At 49.4% G+C, this 24,489-nt stretch overlaps 1 long non-coding RNA gene across 2 annotated transcripts in view; it reads left to right on the plus strand.

Moving 5' to 3' along the window:
* Positions 1-24,489, plus strand: part of LOC119973242 — a 113,491-nt gene that overhangs the window by 59,630 nt on the left and 29,372 nt on the right. The window contains exon 3 of one of the 2 annotated variants that reach the window (XR_005462259.1): positions 3,777-4,080. The exons of the other annotated variant lie outside the window; for it this stretch is intronic. This is a non-coding gene — a long non-coding RNA (uncharacterized LOC119973242). Of the gene's footprint in view, positions 1-3,776; positions 4,081-24,489 lie in introns of those variants that run through there. 2 annotated transcript variants of the gene reach the window in all.

The following is a 24,489-nucleotide window of genomic DNA, read 5'->3' on the forward strand; positions in this document are numbered from 1 at the left end:
TAGGATCTAGGAAATATAACCGGAAAGGGGGGGTGGTCTTTCCTCCCCTCTTTTCTATTCTCTCCTTTTTACAGATTACCTAACTAAGATGGAGGGGGCACCTGGGTAGTGCCCCCTAATGCTTTTTACATTCTTTTGTGCAGTTGCCTCGGCATTGGCCATTGCTCTTTTCCCCTTCCCGTTCCCTCGCTGTGCTATGGTTGCTGCCACTGTTGTCTTCCCATATGCTCTCCACCCCCTTTTTTTGTTCTCTTATTTCTTTCCTTTCTGGCTTCCCTTTTTTTCCTCCCCTATCCTCCTTCTTCACTACTCCCCCCCCCCCCCCCCCCCCCCCTCCCCCCATTCTTTTTTGCTGGGTTTGGCTACCTCACCTTGCTCCCCCCTCCCAGGTCATCCCTCGCCTTCCTTTTTCAATCTTGTCCTTGCTATTTCTCCCTTGCTCTTGGTTACTTATTTATTTGTGTGTTGGCCACAAACAGGTTCAGGAACAGTCAGGTGAATGGCTCCCATGTTTTGAGGAAGTCATCATCCAACCCCCGGATGGCGAATTTGATTTTCTTCATTTGGAGAAGTTCTGATAGGTCGGACAGTCAGTTTGCAGCTTCAGGTGGTGCTGCTGATCGCCAACCAGCAGGATTCTACGGCAGGCGATCAGGTTGTCAAAGGCAAGGGCGTCCGCCCTCCTCTCCATGAAGAGATCTTGGCTGGTCTGATACCCCAAAGACCGCCACTTTCGGGCATGGCTCCACCCTCATCCCCACCACTTTGGACATTGCCTCGAAGAAGGCTGTCCAGTACCCTGCAAGTCTGGGGCAGGACCAGAACATGTGGGTGTGGTTGGCCGGGTCTCTGAGCCACTTTTAGCTGCGTTAGGTTGAGCTTCGTGCATGTGGAAATGGAGTTGACCCTGTGCAGTGCCTTTAGCTAGCTGGAATCTCTGTGTCAGTTCGTCCAGTGTTGTGATCCTACTGTCAGTGTATAGGTCCCTGACTGTCAATATCTCCCCGTCCTGTCTCCACCTTTTGAAGGTGGCGTCGATGAGTGCTGGTGTGAACCTGTGCGTTATTGCAGATGGGGGCTTTGTCGGACATTTCAGTCAGTCTGAACTGCTGAATTAAAAAAGGCCTTGGTCATACAGAATGGGATGGATCTCAGTAGCAAAAGGTACCTGGGCAGTACATTAATTTTGATCGTCTGTACTCTCCCCGCAAGGGAGAGTGGGAGTATGTTCCAACTCTGCAGGTCTTTGTTTACTTCCTCTGTCAGACTGGTCAGGTTCCACTTGTGGACCCCCATCCAGTCATGAGCGATTTGGATCTCCAGGTAGTGGAATTTGTGTCGGGCTTGTTTAAACAGCAATCCCATCAGTGTTGCCCCGCCCCCTTGCGGGTTCACTGGGAAAATCTCACATTTGCTCATGTTGAGTTTGTAGGCACCAAACGCTTTCAGAAGCGCGATGATTCCTTCCATGCTGCTTTGTGGGTCCGAGATGTAGAGGAGCAGGTCATCCGCAGAGAGTGAGACTTAGCTCTCTGCCTCCTCTTTGGATTCCCCCTCCAGTTCTGCGGTAAGAGGTCTGGTTCGGGCACCATCCGCGCCTGCACGGAGCTTATACTTTCCATGATCTCTCCCAGTTCTAGCTGTGCTCCAAGACTCTGTTTTGTGTCCTCCCACATGACTGGCATGTCCAGTCCATCGAGGAACTGTTTCATCCCAGAGTCCCCTGCTGGGGGCTCTGAGGTGTACAGTCCCCGAGTTGGTGCACTGCTTTCCTCGTGAAGAGCAGGTCAAAGTCTATTTGTAGTTTTTTCCTCTCCGCCAGGAACTCTACAGTTACAGCCTCGGAGTATTTACGGAATACCTTCAGTATGGAGTTGACCCGCTGCTGCCTAGCCGCTCTCTCCTCTCTATCCCTTTGTGCTTTAAACATGATAATTTCCGATTTCCCGACCGCAAAGAAGTCAGTCCTCGAGTGTACCTGTGTTCTGGGGAGAAGAAGGAGAACTCCTTCACCCCTGGCTGGGTGAACCTCCGTGGGTCCACCGCCCCCATCTGCCCCATAAAGTGACCAAGTTCCTTCGCCATGTTCTAAGGTGTTTCCCATTTTGGGGTTCAACCTGTGTCCGCAGGTCCTGTACACGGTTAAAAGCCCCCCCACCCATGATCAGTCGATGCGTCGGGGATTTCCAGCATGGTCTTTTTAATGAATTTTGTGTCGTCCAAGTTGGGTGCGTACACGTTAGTGAATACTATTGTCTAGGACACGGCTGACCATGACGTACCGGCCCCCTGGATCCATTACCGTCTTTGTCGCCTTAAACATCATCCTCTTATTTATCAGAATCGCTACCCCCCTGACCCTCGTCCTGTAGCAGGACTGGTAAGTCCTTGGCTGTTCTGCATTCTCGCTCCGGCTCTGACCTGATTTTGTTCCTGTCATTTTGTTTCTCCTTCTTTCGTCTCCCGTATTCTTCACATTCAGGGATCAAATCAGTAGGATTTTTGGCGAGTTTTGTTGAGAAGTGATTGTTTTACTGTTCCGCGGGAGGAGAGCCACCTGACGTGCGACTGCTCACCCCACCACTCTCACCGGAAGTCGATGTTGAACTTGTTGGCACCTCTGCTCCTTTGCCGCAAACCCCGTGCCCCAGACACCACAGCCGGCTTTCCCACTGAGGACCTCCGATCTTTTTTTCCCTCCTTATGTACGAAAGAGAAAAAAAAACAACCAAGGGAAAAAAAGGAAATGAAAAGAGAAAAAACACCCGAGAAAAAAGAAAAAAAACCAAGAGTACAAAAAAAGGGAAGGAAAAGAGAAAAACAAACCACGAAAAAAGAAACAAGAAAAAAAAATCCACTAGGAGAGAAAAAAAGTTGTGAACTTTCCAAACTCTTTCAATTGTCCGCTGCACTTAATAACGGTATTTTTAATAGAGTGCGTACTACCCACTCTGAGCTCAGTCCCTGCCAGAATCAGTCTGTGATGCTAATGCCGAAGTGAAACAATGTTATCAGGTGCCAAGCCCCACACTCTGACTTCCTCAGTATTCTCCAGCATTGCACTCCTCAGAACAACACACCTTACAGCTCCACTCATTCCTACCCCTCCAGGCACATCTTCACATCAACATCCAAACAGGCAACACTCAGACTCATCCTATTACCCTATCCACATGCTTAAAAGTCATTCTGCACCTATTTTCTTCCCTATTTTGTTTGTATCCCCCTATCGTTCCCTATTTTCTACTGAACCCGTTTCTCATACTCAGAATTATTCACTTTCTCTCCAGGCAGGAGAAGTGAACACACAATTCCAGGGGGACGCAGTGAGCCAATAGGGGCCTGGGGCTTAGGGGGAGGCTGTCAAGTGAAAGCCACCTTTGTGGTATTTTTTAAAAAGAAGCTTGCAGATCACAAAGGTACAAACAAAAAGAGCTTTATTAGAAATTTATTCACACAGGCTGCTAAAATAGACTGGCTGTTACCCCATCCAAATTGCCAATGACATCATCAATATGTTATGCAATTAAACTCTTAAAGTGATGTTATTGCAACTAGGAACAAACATGAATACAAAACATTTTTCTCCCCCTTTACATCATAGTTTCCTGCAATGAAACACAGTAATGTTAACAATCAAAATTTATAATATGAACAATTAACAAACACAACAATCAGTAAGTTAGACGTTTCGGAGGATGTTGATTCCTGTGTGGTTGTCAGGCGTCTGCTTTCTCGTATTGACTGTAACCTCTGCTGTTTTTGGTTAAGTTTAGACGGCGTCTGTTGTTTCAGCCAGAGTCGACGTAGGATTTGGCGGTTAACTCAGTGTTGAAATGTCCTTAACTGAGGTAAGGGGTTGGATCAAGGAGCCAGAGCCGAATGGGTGTGCGCGGAGGAGGCCTCCTGTAGGGGGACCTTCCTCTGGGCCCTCGCCACGACAGCACTCCCATCCCTACCCAAACAACACTCCAGCAGCCCGTGGTGATAGCCATCCTCCAGTCCTGGAGCCAACTACGGCAGCAATTTGGCCTGACCAAAAGGTCGGACAAAGCTCCAATCTGCAACAACCATAGGTTCACACCAGCACTGACTGACGCCACCTTCAAAAGGTGGGGACAGGACGGAGGGGCACGGACAGTCAGGGACCTATACACGGATGGCAGGATCGCAACACTGGACGAACTGACAGAGAAATTCCAGCTAGCCGGGGGAACAAGCTAAGTTACCTGCAACTCAAAAACGTTGTACGAAAGGAGACAAGGACATACTCACAACGACCACGACAAACATTACTGGAAGAATTACTGGCGCAAGCATACTAGATAAAGGAAACTGTAGCGACAAACTTGGCATCCACAGGAACAGAGAAATAGGAGAATACAGGCAGAAGACGGGAGGGCCGGCTGAAGCGGAAGTGAGCACGAGACGACAAAGGCAGCAAAATCCGTCCAGGAGAAGCAAGGACAACACCAGCACCAGACCCATTCGAGTATTGCCCTCCGTAATTGTTTCTCCGGCACCAAAATGTATATCTACACCCCCGCACTCCCCTAACAAACAGATGCCTACTTATGTGTAAATTATTTTAAATGTACAGAGTTGCTGCTGTTGAGCGGGTGCATAATATCCGACGAGTTACTTTATTTGATTTTGTATTTCTCTCGTATTGTTTCTTTTTTTCCCCTTTGTGATTTGTGTGTGTGCCCTTCTCTTCTATATATATATATATATAAAATATATATATCCTGTGTACCTAACGGCAAATATACTTTGTCCAAAAACCCAATAAAAAACATTTATTAAAAAAATGAGGTACTGTCTTCCACAGTTTCTGGTACTGTCAGGTTCTCAGATACGGACAGATCTTCACTTGGCACTGCTTGATGCAAACTCTCAGTTGACTTTATGTCTGGCAACCTTGTTCTATCTGCTAAAAGCTGGTCAGCGTTTCTTCTTGACACAACATTATCCTGAGTTTGAATGGTGTAGAAGACCAGTCCCATCTGTGCTAATGTGATGGCAGGTATCCACTTCCCATTGGTGGTATAGTTCCTTGACAATACCACATGACCTTTATGAAAAACATGGCGTTTAGCCCTTTTCTCAACCTGATTTTGCAGCTTCCTCTCAACAATTTCTCTAGTCTTAGGCAGCTTCAGTAAATCAAACGCTGTCCGTAACTGAGGTTTTATCACAGTGATACCGGAGAACTTTGGGTTGTCAAATGTATTCTTTTATGTCACCAGGAATTGGCTTAGTCGTTTTGACAATAATCCTTGCTCATAATTTACTTTCAATGAATGCTTCATTGTCTGAACAAACCTTTCAGCCAGCCCATTTGTGGCAGGATGATAAGGAGCAGATCAATATGTTGGATTCTGTTCTCCTTTAGATAATTTGTGAATTCCTGTGAAATGAACTGTGGCCCATTATTGCTAACAAGTTGTTCAGGGTAACCGAATCTCTCAAAAATCTCACCTGGTGTTTCTATTGTTCTCTGAGGACGTCATGTTCATAATGGCGACTTCAGGCCACAATGTGGTCAATGTGTATGCATTGACCACAATGAGGAACATACGCCCTTAGAATGATCTGGCATATGAACTCTTTGCTATGGCCCTTCTGACCATTCTCATGAGTGTAATGGCACTAGTGGTGGTGGGTTCCGAACTTGGACTGGATTGGATTTGTTTATTGTCACGTGTACCGAGGTACAGTGAAAAGTATTTTTCTGCAAGCAGCTCAACAGATCATTCAGTACATGGAAGAAAAGGGAATTAAACAAAATTCAAGAAAATACATGATAGTACATAATAGTGCAACACAAGATATATAATGTAACTACATAAGCATTGGCATCGGTTGAAGCATACAGGGTGTAGTGTTAATGAGGTCAGTCAATAACACTGCACCCTGTATGCTTCAACCGATGCCAATTGGTCAGCGAACTTTTGCACAAGCCGAACACATACCCACCTTCTCGATTTTGCTATTGAGCCTGACCACCAAAAATAGCATCTGGCTATCTCCTTCATCTTTACCATCCCACAATGACCTTCATGAAGTTGGTTTAGGACACATTTCCTTAACAATGGCAGAATAATGACCCTCATTCCCCAGTGGAGACAACCAGCCTCAAAGGATAGTTCAAGTTTTCGGGTAACATATCAACTCCGGGTTTGCTCCGCAGCCTTGCCACAAAGCCCCACGTCCATAACTTCTGCCTGTGGTGGATCATTCCTGCAAAACTTCTCAACTTGTTCTGCTGTTACAGGAATGTTATTGACTTCTTTGAAATAGAAAATATTGCCACTCTAACTATTCACTGACTACTCGTTAGGTAAAGATAATCTCGAGGGACCATCAGCGTTCCCATGGAGATTTGATTTACGATATTTTATTGTATAGGTGTGAGCCAAGCTGGTAACAGCAAAGTCCAGCTCACTGCTAGAGATGGAATACCAGTATCGTCAGTGGTCGATGGTCTGTTAGCAAAGTGATTTTGGTTCGTTGGGCCCCTTTTTACCACAATTCTCACATTTTGCATTTTTACTCTAGCAATCAGTTGCTGTGTACTCAGTATTTGCACATTGATAGCAATTTAGCCCTGTGTCAGTGTTCAGGTTTCAGCCAATACCTCATGGATTTTAGTACTCAAGCTTAACTGTTGTGCTTCCTTAGCTGCAAAATGTAATGATTGCGGTAAAAAGGTGCACATCGAATGCGCGTGTTCGAGAAAGAAACAAGTATTAACCAAAAATTGTAAAAAGCAAGAACCAAATATATCAAGTGAAAAATTCAATAGAGGGAAAAGTATCCACATGATATTGAAAAGGGTGCGAAATAGGACCAGAGTCACAGTCAAATGATGAACTGCCGTTGCACATACTAGCCAGTGAAGGCGCAACCAATGTTACTGAGTCATCCCTTAATGTATGGACAATGGGTGAGAATGGAGGTAGACATTTGCGCAGGTTTGATTCCCATCTTGGGCCACTGTCTGTGCGGAGTCTGCACGTTCTCCCTGCATCTGTGGGTTTTTCCTCCAGGTACTCCAGTTTCCTCCCACAGTCCAAAGAAGTGCAGGTTAGGTGGGTTGGCCTTAATAAAATTGCCCTTAGTGACCACAAAAGGTTAGGAGGGGTTATTGGGATAGGGTGGAAGTGAGAGCTTAAGTGGGTCGGTGCAGACTCGATGGGCCGAATGGCCTCCTTCTGCACTGTATGTTCTAAGTTCTATGTCCCCTAACGCAGGTCCAAACTCAGTGATCAGCCAGTTGTCACACAGTGCAGAAGGAGGCCATTCGGCCCATTGAGTCTGCACCGACGCAATTAAGCCCTCCCTATCCCCGTAACCCAATATTTCCTCCTAACCTTTTGTGGTCACTAAGGACAATTTTATCATGGTCAATCCACCTAACCTGCACGTCTTTGGACTGTGGGAGGAAACCGGAGCACCCGGAGGAAACCCACGCGCACACGGGGAGAACGTGCAGACTCCGCACAGACAGTGACCCAGCCGGGAATTGAACCTGAGACCCTGGCGCTGTGAAGCCACAGTGCTAATCACGTGTGCTACTGTGCTGCTCCCAGATTGAGGGATCGTTTGGTTTAGGGGATCAACACCCTGAACATCCAAAAGAAACTGCTTGTTGAAACCAATATTTCACTAGAAAAAGCAGTGGAGTCAGCTCATGAAACTGAGTGCACTGAGCAAGGTGATAGTGTGCTGCAAGGCATACAGAATAAGGTGAACCAGTTGTGGTGGAAAACGGCTGCTACTAGGAACAGCCCGAGTTCAGCTACAGCAGAGCCTGAGAAGAATCGTTCAGCACCTGGGTCTGAAGCATGTTTTCGGCATGGGGGACACCACTCCCAAGAGAAGTGCCAGTGCAAGATTTATATCTGCTTCAGAAAGAAGAAAAAAGGTCACCCACCGCCAAAATGGTGATAAAAATAACACCTGTAAATTAACTGGCAGAGGAACCAAAGGAGGGATCAGAGGCTTACACATTCAATCAGGTCCAGCTCAACAAGATACCTCCCATTGAGATTGACTTAATGGTAAATGGCTTCCCCCTGAAAATGCAAGCCATCACCACCGTCATGGGTGAAAGAAAATTCAAACATCTCCAGAAGGGGCTGCAACCCTTAAGCCTGAGGGATTCTGAGGTTACGACAGCGACGTACACTGGAGAGACACTAAAAATAGTGCCTGTATCTTATAGGAACCAGTCAGCCCTGTTGACCATCATGGTGATTGAAGGACAGAGGCCCAGTCTTATGGGATGGGACTGGCTAAAACAAATGAGCTGGCTGGAAATATTTAGTCACCAGGATGGGAGATTCCAAGAGCTTCTATGTAAATATCAGGAAATATTCCAGAGAGAACTGGACCATATAAAATGGGTTAAAGCTAAGATTTATTTAAACCCAGAGGCTACCCTAGGTTTTTCCAAGCTCTCGATCTGTGCCATGTGCATTACACCAGAAAGTAGAGGTGGAACTGAAGAGGTTGGAAGACCTGGATATTATGAAGCATGTGCAGTTTTCCAGATGGGATGCGCCCATTGCCCCGTCCTGAAACTGAACCGCACTGTGAGATCTGAGGTGATTACAAACTAATGGTAATCGCCTCAGATCCTCACAGTGCGGTTTAGTTTCAGAACGGGGCAACGGGCGCGTCCCATCCAGAAAACTGCACATGCTTCATAATACCCAGATCTTCCAACCTCGTCAGGGGAACTCAGCTGCATTGTTACCCCATTCCAAGGATAGAGGGCCTCCACACTAAATTAGCAGGGCGCCTCAAATATATTGAGCTGGACCTAAGCCATCAACAGCTGGAACCTCCAGGAGGTTAATTCTAATAAATACCAACAAGGGGTTATATCAGTACACTTGATTGCCATTTGGTGGTTCATCAACCTGCACTATGTTTCAGCGTACTATGGAGAGTGGAGAGTCTGTTACAAGGAACCTCCAAAGTGGTAGTATACTTGGCCAATGTCTTAGTTACAGGTGCATCACTCAAAGAGCTTGGGGCAAACCTGGAGGAGGTCCTCAAGAGGTTTAAAAAGGCTGGCATACGTTAAAAATGCAAGAAATGTACGTTTCAATCTGATGAGGTCACGTACCTCGGGTTCAAAGTGGATGCATCCCCTTGAAGACCATGTGAAAGCTATGAAGGGAGAGCCTGCGCCTAAGAATGTGACAGAACAGAAGTTCTTCCCAGGAATGGTCAATTACTATGGAAGATTCCTGATGAACAAATAAACAATTCTGGCCGTTTTACACCAGCTTTTTCATAAAAACATCAGTGATGGAATGGGGAGACATGCAAAAAGAAGCATTTTCCCAAGTCAAGCATCCTTTACAGTCGTCAATATTGCTTGTGCACTTGGACCCGAGTAAGCTGGCCGTTTTTGGGGCATATGTTCCTAATCCTAGTAGATACCCATTCCAAGTGACTGGACTTTCAGTTCATGAGATCCAGCATAACTATATCTTTTATTGACACGCTAAGGCAGACCTTTGCGATCCATGCTCTTCCCAAAGCGTTCTATCAGGCAACAGAATGGCATTCATGGCTGACGAATTTCAGACTTTTGTCAAGTTTGGCAAGTCTTTTGTTCTCTTACAACACACCTCATGCCACCACTGGGGTCATGCTTGCAGTATTGCTCATGGGTTGGTGCCTGGGTACCTGTTTAGACTTATGTTCCCAAATTTTCCAGGAGGGCCTGTCAGAAAGAGTAAAATGACTCTCAGAAAAGGAACAGATTGTTTAATGTTGACAACCTTGTTCTGGCAAGGAATTTTGGTGACGGTGATGCTTGGGTGCCAGGGAGAGTTGTGGAGAAGGCAGGACCAGTCTCATATGTGGTTGAAGGCATAAGGCCGTCAAGCAAAGAAGCATGTCAACCATTTAAGGGAGTAGAGCGAACTCCGGGAGACTAGCAAGTGTGTCCTGCATTAAACCCTTATGCACAAGCCCCTGAACCAGAGATTTCTACACCCTCAGTGTGACCAAGGCAGTCTTTGGCTTCTGTGGCTAAGGCAGAAGAAGGGCCAGCAAAGACGTGGCTCTAGAGGTGGCCAGCACGTCTGCTACATCAAAGGAACCCAGCTCATCGACTGCTGAAGAACCCCTGGCAGAGTTGCGGCACTCCACAAGGATCCAGATGTCTCTGTCAGACTGACGTCATGAACTGTCTTTCCCTAGTGTCCCTTCTATAATATTACAGTTTGTCTTGCTGTGTGTTAACTTTTTTTTTGTTTTACCATAATTGATCTCAGGAGTTGTGGGGGAAGGAGTGTAGTGATGTGGTCCCTTTGATGTGTGATTCTTGGCGGGCTTCATGGAAGTTGGAGCCATTGGAACATGACTGCAGAACCCAGGGCTGGAGGTTGGCAGTTGGAGCCAGGGTGTCATTAGGAGTAGATCTATATAGTTGTTCTTAATCAATAAATCCTTTAATTCATTACTTAACACATTGAGTCGCCTCGAGTTACTACACCAGTGTATTAAAGGAGATGGCCATGGAAATACTGGATGCATTAGTTGCCATCTTCCAAAATTCTGGAGGAACTGTCTCAGCAGATTGGAGGGTGGCAAATCTAAACTCCATATTTAAAAAAGGAGGGAGGGAGAAAACAGGAAATTACAGACATACCATAAAAGAAAATGTCTATCATAAAGTATGCGTTAACAGGACACTTAGAAATATCAATGAGATTAAACAAAATCAGCATGGTTTTATGAAAGGGAAATCATGTTTGACAAACCTACTGGAGCTTTTTGAGGATGTAACTAGCACAATAGATGAGGGAGAACCAGTAGCTGTGTATTTGGATTTTCAGAAAGCTTTTTAAAATACTTTTATTAAGAAAAGTTTCTCATTATAACAAAGTAAAAAAACAAACGCATACAACAAATACCATTTCAAAATAATCTCACCCATATCTAACCCCCTGGCCCCACTAACCCCCTAGGTACCAACAAAGCTTAACAGAAAACAATGCCCCCCCCCCCCCCCCCCACATCAGCTGACAGTGACTAACTCCCTGAAAAAGAAAATGAAAGGCTGCCACTCCGTGCAGAACCCTTCTACTGACCCCCTCATGGTGTACTTCACCCCCTCAAGATACAAAAATTCAATCCGATCACTCAGCCAAGCCGAAGCACTGAGCGGCGCGGGGAACTCCACCCAAGCAGAACTTGAGTCTGGACTATCAACGAGGCGACGGCAAGGACATCTGCCTTCATCCCCATTTGCAGTACCAGCGAGTCCAAAACACAAAAATCGCTGCCAACGGGCAAAGCTCCAGCTGAACACCCAGAATCCCCGACATGGTGCTGGGGAAAGAGACCCAGAGGCTTACAAGTTTAGAACAAGACCAGAACATATGTGTATGATTCGCCAGCCCCCTAGGACATAGCCCGCACATGTCCTCCAACCCCGAGAAGAAACCACTTATCCGCGCCCTGGTCAAGTGTGCCCTGTGCACCACCTTGAACTGGATCAAGCTGAGTCTAGTTCATGAGGAGGTGAAGTTAGCCCTTTGAAGAGCCTCACTCCACACTCCAGCCCCTCCATTCCCCTAGCCCCGAAGGACGAGTCCAAACTCACCGGCACAAATAAATGATTCATGCACATAGGGGCTAACATCGACGTGGAGTCCTGCTTAAAATGTTGCCTAAACTGCATCCAGATCTTCAGAGTGGCCACCATTACTGGGCTTGAAGTAAATTTTGCAGGAGAAAACGGCAGCGGGGCAGTAACCAGGGCCCTCAAACTCGAACCTCTACAAAAGCCCGCCTCCCATCTGCCCCCATATAGAATCCGGATCCTTAAACCACCCCTACAACTTCTCAATATTTGCAGTCCAATAATAAAATAGCAAATTAAGTAGCGCCAAGCCTCCCAACTGCCTCTCTCTCTCTCTAGAAACATCCCACAAATCCGTGGGGTCTTGCCCGCCCAAACAAAGGAAGATAACATTTTATTAATCTTCACAAAGAAAGACTTGGGAAGAAAAATTGGGCAACACCGAAACAAACCTCGGGAGCACATTCATTTTTGAGACCGACCCATTACAAAAAGGTCAATCTAGGTGCAGACCTGCTGGACGTGAGAGAAAAAAGAGAACTCCTATCCTTCGGCTACAAAATCTCCATAGCTCTGCCCCTCCCCCATCTGTTCCATACAAACCAATAATGCCTTCACTACTCCTGATAGACGCAAGAGTCTTAGGTCACGACCTGTCTAACCGAGGATTTAAAATGCAATTTAAGTCCAACTCCAAAATTAGTTGGTGTGAATCCAGATCGGGAATAGAAACCAATACCGTGTTGATAAACACTGCATCATCCCAGTTCACTGCAGACACATTAACTAAGACCACCAAAGTGCTTGCCAACGACCCACTGATGATCGCATACCTCCTGCCTGGGTCTGCCAATATTTTAAAAGCTGAAAAAGATACCCTCTTATTGATCAATGCTGCAGCCCCCGGGCTCCACCATGGAAACCCGAATGGTATACCTATCCCACCCAGCCCTTCCGCAACCTTGTCTGGTCCTTGATTTGCAAATGGGTCTCCTGCAAAAGCCGCACATCGGCATTCAAACTTCTCAGGTGTGTAAACATTGATCTTTTTACTGGGCCATTTAATCCCTTACATTCCAAGTGACAGCCGGAGAGGGGACCTTTTTATTCCCTGTCCCCCCCCCCCTGCCCAACCCAGGGTCAGCCATTCCCACAATGTGAGGTAATCCATCATCAACTCGAAGAGTGCCGATACCAGGCCCGCCCAAGCTGGCTGTCAAACCTTCTGTCAGATCAGAACGAAGACAAAGATATAGTCACCGTCAGCAGTCTAACTTTCCCTCCACCATCCCGCCTCCCAGCAACACCACACTAGTATGGCAGGGGGGTTGGGTACCGGAACAATAGGTCAGAAGGTGAAAAAATCAAGGGAGAACTAGGGAATAGGGCCAATGTGGCTCTGAGGAAGAGCAGAAGGGAGATGTTGCTGAAAACAGCAGGACTGGTGGCCTGAAGTGCATATGTTTTAATGCAAGAAGTATAATAGGTAAGGCAGATGAACTTAGAGCTTGGATTAGTACTTGAAACGATGATGTTGTTGCCATTACAGAGACCTGGTTGAGGGACGGACAGGATTGGCAGCTAAACATTCCAGAATTTAGCTGTTTCAGGCAGGATAGTGGGGGATGTAAAAGGGGTGGAGGAGTTGCACTACTGGTTAGGGAGAATATCACAGCTGTACTGCGGAAGGACACCTCAGAGGGCAGCGAGACTATATGGGTCGAGATCAGGAATAAGAAGGGTGCAGTCACAATGTTGGAGGTTTACTACAGGCCACCCAACAGCCAGCGGGAGATAGAGGAGCAGATATAGACTGATTTTGGAAAGGAGTAAAAGCAACCGGGTTGTTGTGATGGGAGACTTCAACTTCCCCAATATTGACTGGGACTCACTTAGTGCTAGGAGCTTGGACAGGACAGAGATTGTAAGGGGCATCCAGGAGGGCTTCTGAAAACAATTTGTAGATAGTCCAACTAGGGAAGGGGCTGTACTGGACCTGGGTATTGGGGAATGAGCCCGGCCAGGTGGTAGAAGTTTCAGTAAGGGAGCATTTCGGGAACAGTGACCACAATTCAGTAAGTTTTAAAGTGCTGGTGGACAAGGATAAGAGTGGTTCTGGGGTGAATGTTCTAAATTGGGGGAAGACTAATTATAACAATATTAGGCGGGAACTGAAGAACCTAAATTGGGGGTGGATGTTTGTGGGTAAATCAACATCTGACCTGTGGGAGGCTTTCAAATGCAGTTGAAAGGAATTCAGGACAGGCATGTTCCTGTGAGGAAGGATAAATACAGAAAATTTCGGGAACCTTGGATAAGAGAGATATTGTAAGCCTCGTCAAAAAGAAAAAGGAAGGGCAGCACGGTGGCACAGTGGTTAGCATTGCTGCCTACGGCGCTGAGGACCCGGGTTCGAATCCCGGCTCTGGGTCACTGTCCGTGAGGAGTTTGCACATTTTCCCCGTGTCTGCGTGGGTTTCACCCCCACAACCCAAATATATGCAGGATAGGTGGATTGGCCACGCTAAATTGCCCCTTAATTGGAAAAAATAATTTGGTGCTCTAAATTTATTTAAAAAAAGAAAAAGGAGGCATTTGTCAGGACTAGACGGCTGGGAACAGACAAAGCCTGTGTGGAATATAAGGAAAGTAGGAAGGAACTTAAGCAAGGAGTCAGGAGGGCTAAAACGGGTCACAAAAAGTCATTGGCAAATAGAGTTAAGGAAAATCCCAAGGCTTTTTACAATTACATGAAAAGGAAGAGGGTAGCCAGGGAAAGGGTTGGCCCACTGAAGGACAGGCGAGGGAATCTATGTCTAGAGACAGAGGAAATGAGCGAGGTACTAAATGAATACTTTACATCAGCATTCACCAAAGAGAAGGAATTGGTGGATGTTGAGTCTGGAGAAGGGTGTTTGATAGCCTGGGTCACATTGAGATCCAAAAAGACGAGGTGTTGGGCGTCTTGAAAAATATTACGGTGGATAAGTCCCCAGGGCCTGATGGGATCTACCCCAGAATACTGAAGGAGGCTATAGAGAAAATTGCTGAGGTCTTGACAGAAATCTTTGGATTCTCACTACCTTCAGGTGATGTCCCGGAGGACTGGAGAATAGCCAATATTGTTCCTTTGTTTAAGAAGGGTAGCAAGGATAATCCAGGGAACTAAGGCCGGTGAGCCTTGCGTCAGTGGTAGGGAAATTACTGGAGAGAATTCTTCGAGACAGGATCTCCGATTTGGAAGCAAATGGACGTATTAGTGAGGGGCAGAACGGTTTTGTGAAGGGGAGGTCGTGTCTCACTAGCTTGATAGAGTTTTTCGAGGAGGTCACAAAAATGATTGATGCAGTAGGGCAGTGGATATTGTCTATATGGACTTCAGTAAGGCCTTTGACAAGGTCCCTCATGGCAGACTGGTACAAAAGGTGAAGTCACACAGGATCAGGGGTGGGCTGGCAAGATGGATACAGAACTGGCTAGGTCATAGAAGGCAGAGAGTAGCAATGGAAGGGTGCTTTTCTGATTGGAGGGCTGTGACTAGTGGTGTTCTGCAGGGATCAGTGCTGGGACCTTTGCTGTTCATAGTATATATAAATGATTTGGAGGCAAATGTAACTGGTCTGATTAGTAAGTTTGCGGACAACACCAAGGTTGGTGGAATTGCGGATAGCGATGAGGACTGTCAGAGGATACAGCAGGATTTAGATCATCTGGAGATTTGGTCGGAGAGATGGCAGATGGAGTTTAATCCAGACAAATGTGAGGTAATGCATTTTGGAAGGTCTAATACAGGTAGGGAATATACAGTGAATGGTAGAACCCTCAAGAGTATTGACAGTCAGAGAGATCTAGGTGTACATGTCCACGGGTCACTGAAAGGGGCAACAAAGGTGGATAAGGTAGTCAAGAAGGCATACGGCATGCTTGCCTTCATTGGCCGGGGCATTGAGTATAAAAATTGGCAAGTCATGTTGCAGCTGTATAGAACCTTAGTTAGGCCACACTTGGAGTATAGTGTTCAATTCTGGTCGCTACACTACCAGAAGGATGTGGAGGCTTTAGAGGGGGTGCAGAAGAGATTTATCAGGATGTTGCCTGGTATGGAGGGCATTAGCTATGAGGAGAGGTTGAATAAACTCGGTTTGTTCTCACAGGAACGACGGAGGTTGAGGGGCGACCTGATAGAGGTCTACAAAATTATGATGGGCATAGACAGGGTGGATAGTTAGAGACTTTTTCCCACGGTAAAGGGGTCAATTACTAGGGGGCATAGGTTTAAGGTACGAGGGACAAGTTTTTTACAGAGGGTAGAGGGTGCCTGGAACTCGCTGCCGGAGGAGGTGTGAAAGCAGGGATGTTTAAGGGGCATCTTGACAAATACATGATAGGATGGGAATAGAGGGATACTGACACCGGAAGTGTAGAAGATTTTAGCTGAGACGGGCAGCATGGTCGGCGCAGGCTTGGAGGGCCAAAGGGCCTGTTCCTGTGCTGTACCTTCTTTGTTCACACCCCAATATACAAACAAACAGCCAAAAGGAGAACAAAGACCCTTGACCTCTCCTCTCACACCAAACCCCAAACAAACAAGAACAGAAGTCATAAACTCATTACTTATTACCCTAAAATAATGAGCTGCAGATACCCCCATTACTCTGCTCCCATTAATTAACTCAACCGCTAGTATGGTGACCCCCTGCCGCTCAGGGTTAAAACAGAAAAATGCTCATGCCGACAACCAGGCCTCCACCCACATCCAACTTTAATACACAAAGTGTGAAAAAAAAGCAAACACCCATCCCACAAACAACCACATAAATACAAACTCCAAACTTGACCAGGAAAAACCCCAGCAAATCCCCATAATCAAATGTCCTCGCCCACAATACCAAGACCTCACACTAAATACAGATACAAATGCACATTACAGTTAACAATTAATTCGCTCCCAGCCCATATTTCTTTACAAACCCGTCTGCATCCTCCGGCGCTTCAAAATAATAGTCTTTCTCCTTCTTTACTGCTAAGTTTAGGTAGTGTGAGTCACCCTGGTTAGCTGAAGTCTGTATAAAAGACAGAGAGAAAGCGCACTCAGTAAGCTTTGCGCAAGTCGAGAAGACACAGCCAGAGTGAGGCACCTCCAGAGTGGGATGTTGGAACTTAGTAATTTGGTGCAGTGAGGTAATTCGGTGCAGAGTGGGAGAAGGTGCTTTTTCCCTACTGTTTTGTTCTCTCTTTCTTCTGGCCTGTAACTTTTAATCTGCAGGGAGAGAACCAGGGAGCATCTGAGACCCTGGGTGAGTTCTCCCAGTGAGCCAGAGAAGACACAGCCAGAGTGAGGCACAACCAAGAGTGAGTTGGGGAATTTGAAGCTAGGTGGGAATTCGAAGCTGGATAGGGAGGAGGTGCTTTTGACCCTGGTAAGTGACTGGTAAGTAGGTTTTCTTTTCATTGTCTAATTTATTTATTTTTCTTTCTTTTTTTGAAATTGTAGTTGTATAAGTTAACCTAAGGTTTAAGACATGGCAGGAGATCCCAGACCCGTGTCATATTCCTCACGTGCGATGTGGGAGCTCAGGGACACGTCCACTGTCCCTGGCTCCTTCACGTGCAAGAAGTGTGTTCAAGAGAAGACTTCCGGTCGGCGAGCGGAGCGGTCGAATAGCAAGGGGCTCCCGCGGGTCAACGAGTTCGGGGCCTTTTCTCGGGGGGGTCTCCGCAGCGGGAAGAGGAGGGAAGGGGAAGACTCAAACACCCCAGCGAAATTGGTGGCGGGGGAACCTCGGCGGCGGAGTGATCCAGCGGCGGCGGCAGGTCCACCTCCACTCCCACCCCCCCCAATGGCACCAGAGCGCAGGCCAGGAGCGAAGCGGCCCGGACCGAAGCGGGGCCGAGCCTGCGGAGAGGAGGGAGCGGAGGAGCGACCCAGCCACCCCCACCGGGAGAGCGCAGGGTGCGACGAGTGGCGGCCCGGACAGCGCAGTGGGGACCGGCCCACCCCCCCCCCCCCGCCAAGCCGGCAGTGACCACCACGAGGCAGGAACAAAGAGGCCTCTCTCTCTCCCTCTCTCGACCCTGGGTGAGTGAGGGAAAAGGAAGGAAAAAGAACTTTCGCAAGACAAAACTCTGAAAATAAAACTGTTAAAGAGAGGGGGGGGGAATATATTATTTTCTCTCTTTTTGCACTTTTTTTTCTCACCCAAAACAAGCCCACCTGAGAAGAGTTTTATACTCTAAACTTTATACTTTAAGCAGGGGCTGTTTAGCACAGGGCTAAATCGCTGGCTTTGAAAGCAGGCCAGCAGCACGGTTCAATTCCCGTAACAGCCTCCCCAAACAGGCACCGGAATGTGGCGACTAGGGGCTTTTCACAGTAACTTCATCTGAAGCCTACTCGTGACAATAAGCGATTTTCATTCATTTCATTTCAAAAGAGAAAAAATATAGTGGTAAAGGAAAGAAGGGAGGAGGGAAGAAAAAGGGAAGAAACACAAAAAAAAAAGAAAATAGGGTGCGGAAAAGGGGGGAAAAGAAAAACAAGGGGAGAAGAAAAGAAGAAAGGGAAGGGGGAGAAAAAAATGCCAGAAGGGAGCCAAAGCCGAGGGAGAAGGGGCACAAAAGGCAGACGGGACAATGGGCGAGACAGTTCAGACGAGCAAATCAGCGCACAAAGCGGCAGAACGGAAGTATCGCCGCATCAAAAAGAGCTGGACAGCCAGTTGCCCTCTCCGGGGGGGGGGGGGGGGGGGGGGGGAGGGGGCTGGAAGGCAGCCTTAACCGAGGCGCTGAGGGAGCAGCAGCTGCAGGTAAACAAGGCAGAGGTGAAAGCAGAAATAGAGGCCGCAGTGCAGGCAGCAATGGCCAGGGCCATGACAGGGGTGCAGCAGGCCCTGGCCAGACGAGAGGAGAAAGTGGATGCCCAAGGGGAGAAACTGGAAGCCCATGAGGCGACCATTAAGGAGCTGGAGAAAGCAGCGACCGACATGAGCGACCGGATCACGGCCCTGGAGAGGGAGGTGACGAGACTGGGCGCAACACAGGGGAGCCTGAAGGGCAGGGTAGACGACCAGGAAAACCGCTCAAGAAGGCAAAATGTCAGGATGGGCCTGCCCAGAGGGGACCGAGGGTACAAACCCCACAGCATACGTGGCTGAGATGCTGGGCAACTTAGTGGGGAGGGAAACTTTCCCCAACCCACCAGAAATGGACAGAGCACATCGGTCGCTGCGCTCGAAGCCCAAGGCAGGGGACCACCCGAGAGCAGTCATAGCTAAACTGCACTGGTACCAGGATAGGGAGACAATCCTGAGCTGGGCCAGGAAAAATAGAGTCTGCAAATGAGAAGGACACGCCATTTAAATTTACGAGGATATTGGGGCAGTTATAGCCAGGAGACGGGCAGGGTTCAACAGAGCGAAAGCAGCTCTTCACAGGAGCAACGTGCGTTTTGGTATGCTGTACCCAGCGAAACTCTGGGTCACATACCAAGACAGAATACTTCTTTACAGCCCCCGCTGAGGCAAAAAGGTTTGTCGAGGAACACGGGCTGGAAAACTACCAGCGAGAGTAGGGACGAGGGACCCCTGGCAAGGGGCAAAGACACGCCGACGGGGGGGGTGGGGACGGGTGAGGCAATGCCAGGCCCTCCCGCCCCCGCCACGGCAAGGGCACCCTGAACAAAGAGCAAACCACTGCGCGAGGGACCGCTCGAGGTGGGAGGCCAGGCCCCAGCACGAGGGAACAAGAGTAATGGAGATTGGAGAGCAAGCGAGAGGGGTGCAGGGTAGGATGGGGGAAGAGCGGTCAGAAAACCGCAGAGGCCAGGCAGGGGAGGAGCGAGACAGTAACCCCCGAGAGGGGGGCCACCGTACTAGCAGGAAAGCTAGCGCTGGGAGCACGCAACAAAGCAGGGCCGCAGCGCGCCCCCAACAGGGGGGGGGAAGGCGCCAGGCAGGGGATGGGGGGGAACACCCATCAGAGTCGGGAGAGCAAACGGGGACAGAAACAGGGGAAAGAGGGGCAAAGGAGGGGTATACGGGGGAGGAGGGAAAAGGGAGAGTCCGTTGGGGGGGGGGGGCACACAGGGAGCGAGAGACCGGGGAGGGGGGATGCAGGGAAGGAGGGACAAAAGAGGCCAGAAAAGGAACAGGGCATATGTTCCTGGAAGGGAGCTTCGTGAGTTTGAGGAGCTTGGAGGAGAAATTTGGGTTGGTAAAGGGAAATGATTTTAGATACCTACAGTTGCGGGACTTTGTTCGTAGACAGGTCCCATCTTTCCCGCGCCTCCCGCCAATGGGGATCCTCGACAGAATAGTCTCTAGGAGGCAAGAAGGGGAGGGCAGAGTCTCGGGTATATAAAAGGTGCTCATGAGGGAGGAAGGGTCCCAGACAGAGGAACTGAAACTTAAATGGGAGGAGGAGCTAGGCGGGGAAATGGAGGATGGGCTGTGGGCAGAGGCCCTGAGTAGGGTAAATTCGACCGCGACATGTGCCAGGCTGGGGCTGATCCAATTTAAGGTCGTTCACCGGGCCCATATGACGGTGGCTCGGATGAGCAAATTTTTCGGGATAGAGAACAAATGCGCTAGGTGCGCGGGAGGACCAGCGAACCATGTTCACATGTTTTGGGCATGCCCTGAGCTGAGGGGGTACTGGGAGGGATTTGCGGGGGTCATGTCCCAGGTGCTAAAAACAAGGGTGGTGATGAGTCCAGGGGTGGCAATTTTTGGGGTTTCGGAAGACCCGGGCGTCCAAGGGGAGAAAGAGGCCGATGTGTTGGCCTTTGCTTCCCTGATAGCCCGGCGACGAATATTATTGGCGTGGAGGGACTCAAAGCCCCCGAAGACTGAGTGGTGGCTTGCGGACATGTCGAGTTTCCTGGGGATGGAAAAAATTAAGTTTGCCTTGAGGGGATCTGTGCAGGGGTTCACCCGGAGGTGGCAACCATTTATTGACTTCTTGGCGGGAGAGTGAGCGTCAGCAGTGGGGGGGGGGGGGGGGGGGGGGGGGGGGGGGGGGGGGGGGTGGGGGGGGGGGAGAGAGTAGAGTAGGAGGGAAAATATGGCGGGTAGTACCGGTGGGAGGGGAGCGGGCTTGTGCAATATGTTACGATGGAAGTATTGAAAGTACGTGGATGTTTGCACATTTTTGCCTTTTTTGCTTTCTTTCTGATGATGTCTGTAACTTTATAAAGCCAAAAACTACCTCAATAAAATTGTTTATTAAATGAAAAGAAAAGGAACAGGGCTACAAAGTACCACAACCAAGGGCTCGAAACAAGGAACCGCTGCAAGCACCCACCCAGTACGGTCTGTGGGCGAAGGGGGCCCCCAGAGTGCAGGGGACTACCCGCGTGGCGGACACACAGTGGATGGCCATGGCGGGTGCCCCCGGGACAAGGGGAAACCCCGGAGTGCAGTGACCCGACCGCATGGGGAGAGCAGCGACAGCGGCCATCCTGGACGGCCCCCTAACAAAGGGAAACCCCGGAGGGCAGGGGCATGTCCACCAGATAAGTATGGTTAATCCCACAGGAGCAAGGGAGCAGAAGTCCCCACCAGGATAGTCACCTGGAACGTAAGAGGACTCAACGGCCTAGTGAAGAGATCCAGAATCCTCACCCACCACAGAAACATGAGGGCCGACATAGTCTTCCTCCAAGAGACGCACCTGAGAGAGCAGGACCAACTGCGGGTAAGAAAGGGCTGGGTGGGACAAACCTACCATTCCTGCTATGGGACAAGGGCCAGGGGGGTGGCGATCCTGATCGGCAAGAGGACAATGTTTAGGGCGACAAAGACGGTTACGGACCCGGGGGACGGTACGTCATGGTCAGCGGGGCCCTGGCTGGGGCACCGGTGGTACTAGTCAAGGTGTACGTGCTCAACTGGGACGACACGAGTTTCATCAAAAAGACCATTGCAGAAATCCTGGACATAGCGACGCATCGACTAATCATGCGGGGGGGCTTCAACTGTGTACAGGATCCAAGGACAGACAGATCAAACCCCAAAACGGGGAAAACTTCAAGCATGGCAAGGGAACTCAGTCACTTTATCGAGCAGATGGGAGCTGTGGACCCCTGGAGGTTCACCCACCTGGGGGAGAAGGAATTCTCCTTCTTCTCCCCAGTACACAACGTATACACCAGAATTGACTTATTTGTGCTGGGGAAAACGGTGCTTCCAGGGATAGGCAAAGTGGAATACTCCGCAATTGTGATATCAGACCACGCTCCACATTACATGGACGTGCGGCTAGAGACGGGCAGGGGCCAACGCCCCACATGGAGGTTGGACGGTGCCTTACTAACGGACAAGGCCTTCAGCGAAAGGATAGCGCAAGCCATAGCAGAGTACACGGAGAACAACCAGAACGGGGAGGTCTCACCCTCCACGTTCTGGGAAGCGCTAAAGGCCGTACGAAGAGGGGAAATCATCGCTTTCAAAGCGCAAAGAGATAGGGAAGAAAGGGCGGCTAGGCAGCAGCTGGTCGAGTCCATACTGGAGGTAGACCGTAAATACTCCGAGGCCCTGACCGTAGAGCTCCTGGCGGAGAAGAAAGAGCTACAAAGGAACTTTGACCTGCTCTCCACCAGGAAAGCAGTGCACCAACTCTGCCAGGCGCGCGGGACCCTGTACGAACACGGAGACAAAGCCAGCCGCCTGTTGGCACACCAGCTGAGAAAGCAGGCAGCCACCAGAGAAATTGCACAAAGATTAACAGAACCTTCAAGGCCTTCTACCAAGAGCTGTACACCTCAGAGCCCCCAAGGGGGGGGAGGCTGGGATGAACCGGTTCCTTGATGGACTGGAAATTCCAGTCGTGGGGGAGGGCAGAAAACGGGGCCTGGAAGCACCACTAGCACTGGGAGAGATCATGGAGAGCATTAGTTCCATGCAGACGGGGAAGGCGCCGGGACCAGACGGATTCCCGGTGGACTTCTACAAAAGATTTGCGACAGCGCTGGCCCCGCACCTGCGGGTGATGTTCACAGACTCACTAGCTGGGGGCACACTGCCACCCACGCTAGCACAGGCCTCAATCTCGCTGATACCTAAGAAAGACAAAGACCCAACGGAATGTGGGTCATACAGACCCATCTCACTGCTGAACGCAGACGCCAAAATAATGGCCAAAATCCTAGCCAAAAGGCTAGAAGACTGTGTACCTGAGGTGGTCACAGAGGACCAGATGGGCTTCGTCAAAGGGAGAGCTTACCTCGAACATCAGGCGCCTGCTGAACGTGATAATGACCCCCTCCAGGGGAGAGAACACAAGAGGTGATCGTCTCCCTGGACGCAGAAAAGGCCTTCGACAGAGTCGAATGGAAATACCTCATAGAGGTACTGGAGCGGTTCGGGCTTGGAACAGGGTTCACCTCCTGGGCAAAGCTCCTATACAACGCTCCCATGGCGAGCGTACGGACCAACAATACCAACTCCCAATATGTCCAACTGCATAGGGGCACCAGACAAGGATGCCCACTGTCCCCGCTGCTGTTTGCCCTAGCGATCGAACCACTAGCAATCGCGCTCAGGGCAGCAAAAAGCTGGAGGGGGATCCGAAGGGGAGGCAGAGAGCACAGAGACTCACTCTATGCAGATGATCTGCTCCTCTACATTTCGGACCCACAGAGCAGCATGGACGGAATCATTGCGCTCCTAAAAGAGTTTGGAGCCTTATCGGGCTACAAACCCAACATCAGCAAAAGCGAGATCTTCCCAGTACACCCGCAAGTTGGGGGGGGGGGGCAGCAGTAACGGGACTGCCGTTTAAACAAGCCCGACACAAATTCCACTACCTGGGGATCCAAATAGCCCATGATTGGAAAGGGATCCACAAATGGAACCTCACCAGTCTGACGGAGGAAGTAAAAAAGGACCTGCAAAGATGGAACACACTCCCACTCTCCCTCGCGGGGAGAGTCCAGACGATCAAAATAAACGTACTGCCCAGGTTCCTCTTCCTGTTTAGATCCATCCCGATCTACATCCCCAAGGCCTTTCAAAGCGCTGGGCAAACTAATCATGGCATTCGTATTGGGGGGGGGGGATGCTTGGATCCCAAAGAAGGTCCTACAAAAAACAAAATCCGGGTGGGGGCTAGCCCTCCCAAACCTACAATTCTACCACTGGGCGGCAACAGCCGAGCGAGTAAGGGGATGGCTACAGGAGCCAGAGGCCGAGTGGGTGCGCGCGGCGTAGGCCTGCGTGGGGACCTCCCTCGCCACGGCAGCACTCCCATCCCCACCCAAAAAACACTCCAGCAGCCCAGTGGTGACAGCCACCCTCCAATCCTGGAACCAACTGCGGCAGCAATTTGCCCTGACCAAAATGTCGGACAAAGCTCCCATCTGCAACAACCATAGGTTCACACCAGCACTGACTGACGCCACCTTAAAAAGGTGGAGGCTGGATGGAGGGACACTGACAGTCAGGGACCTATACACGGACGGCAGGATCGCAACACTGGACGAACTGACAGAGAAATTTCAGCTAGCCACGGGGAACGAGCTTACGTACCTGCAGCTCCAAAACTTCCTACGATAGGAGACAGGGACGTACCCACAACTGCCACAACCGACACTACTGGAAGAACTATTGGACGCAAGCATACTAGCCAAGAGAAACTGTAGTGACATGTACAACCGACTGACAGAAAGGGCCGACACCGTACTGGACGTAACAAGAAAGAAATGGGAGGAGGACCTGGGGATTGAGATAGGGTGGGGACTCTGGAGCGAAGCACTGCATAGGGTCAACTCCACTGCCACGTGTGCAAGGCTCAGCCTGACGCAGCTAAAAGTGGTACATAGAGCCCACTTAACAAGAACCCGTATGAGTAGGTTCTTCCCGGAGGTGGTGGACAGATGT

The sequence above is a fragment of the Scyliorhinus canicula genome, chromosome 11, assembly GCF_902713615.1.
Source record: "Scyliorhinus canicula chromosome 11, sScyCan1.1, whole genome shotgun sequence".
Lineage (NCBI taxonomy): Eukaryota > Metazoa > Chordata > Chondrichthyes > Carcharhiniformes > Scyliorhinidae > Scyliorhinus > Scyliorhinus canicula.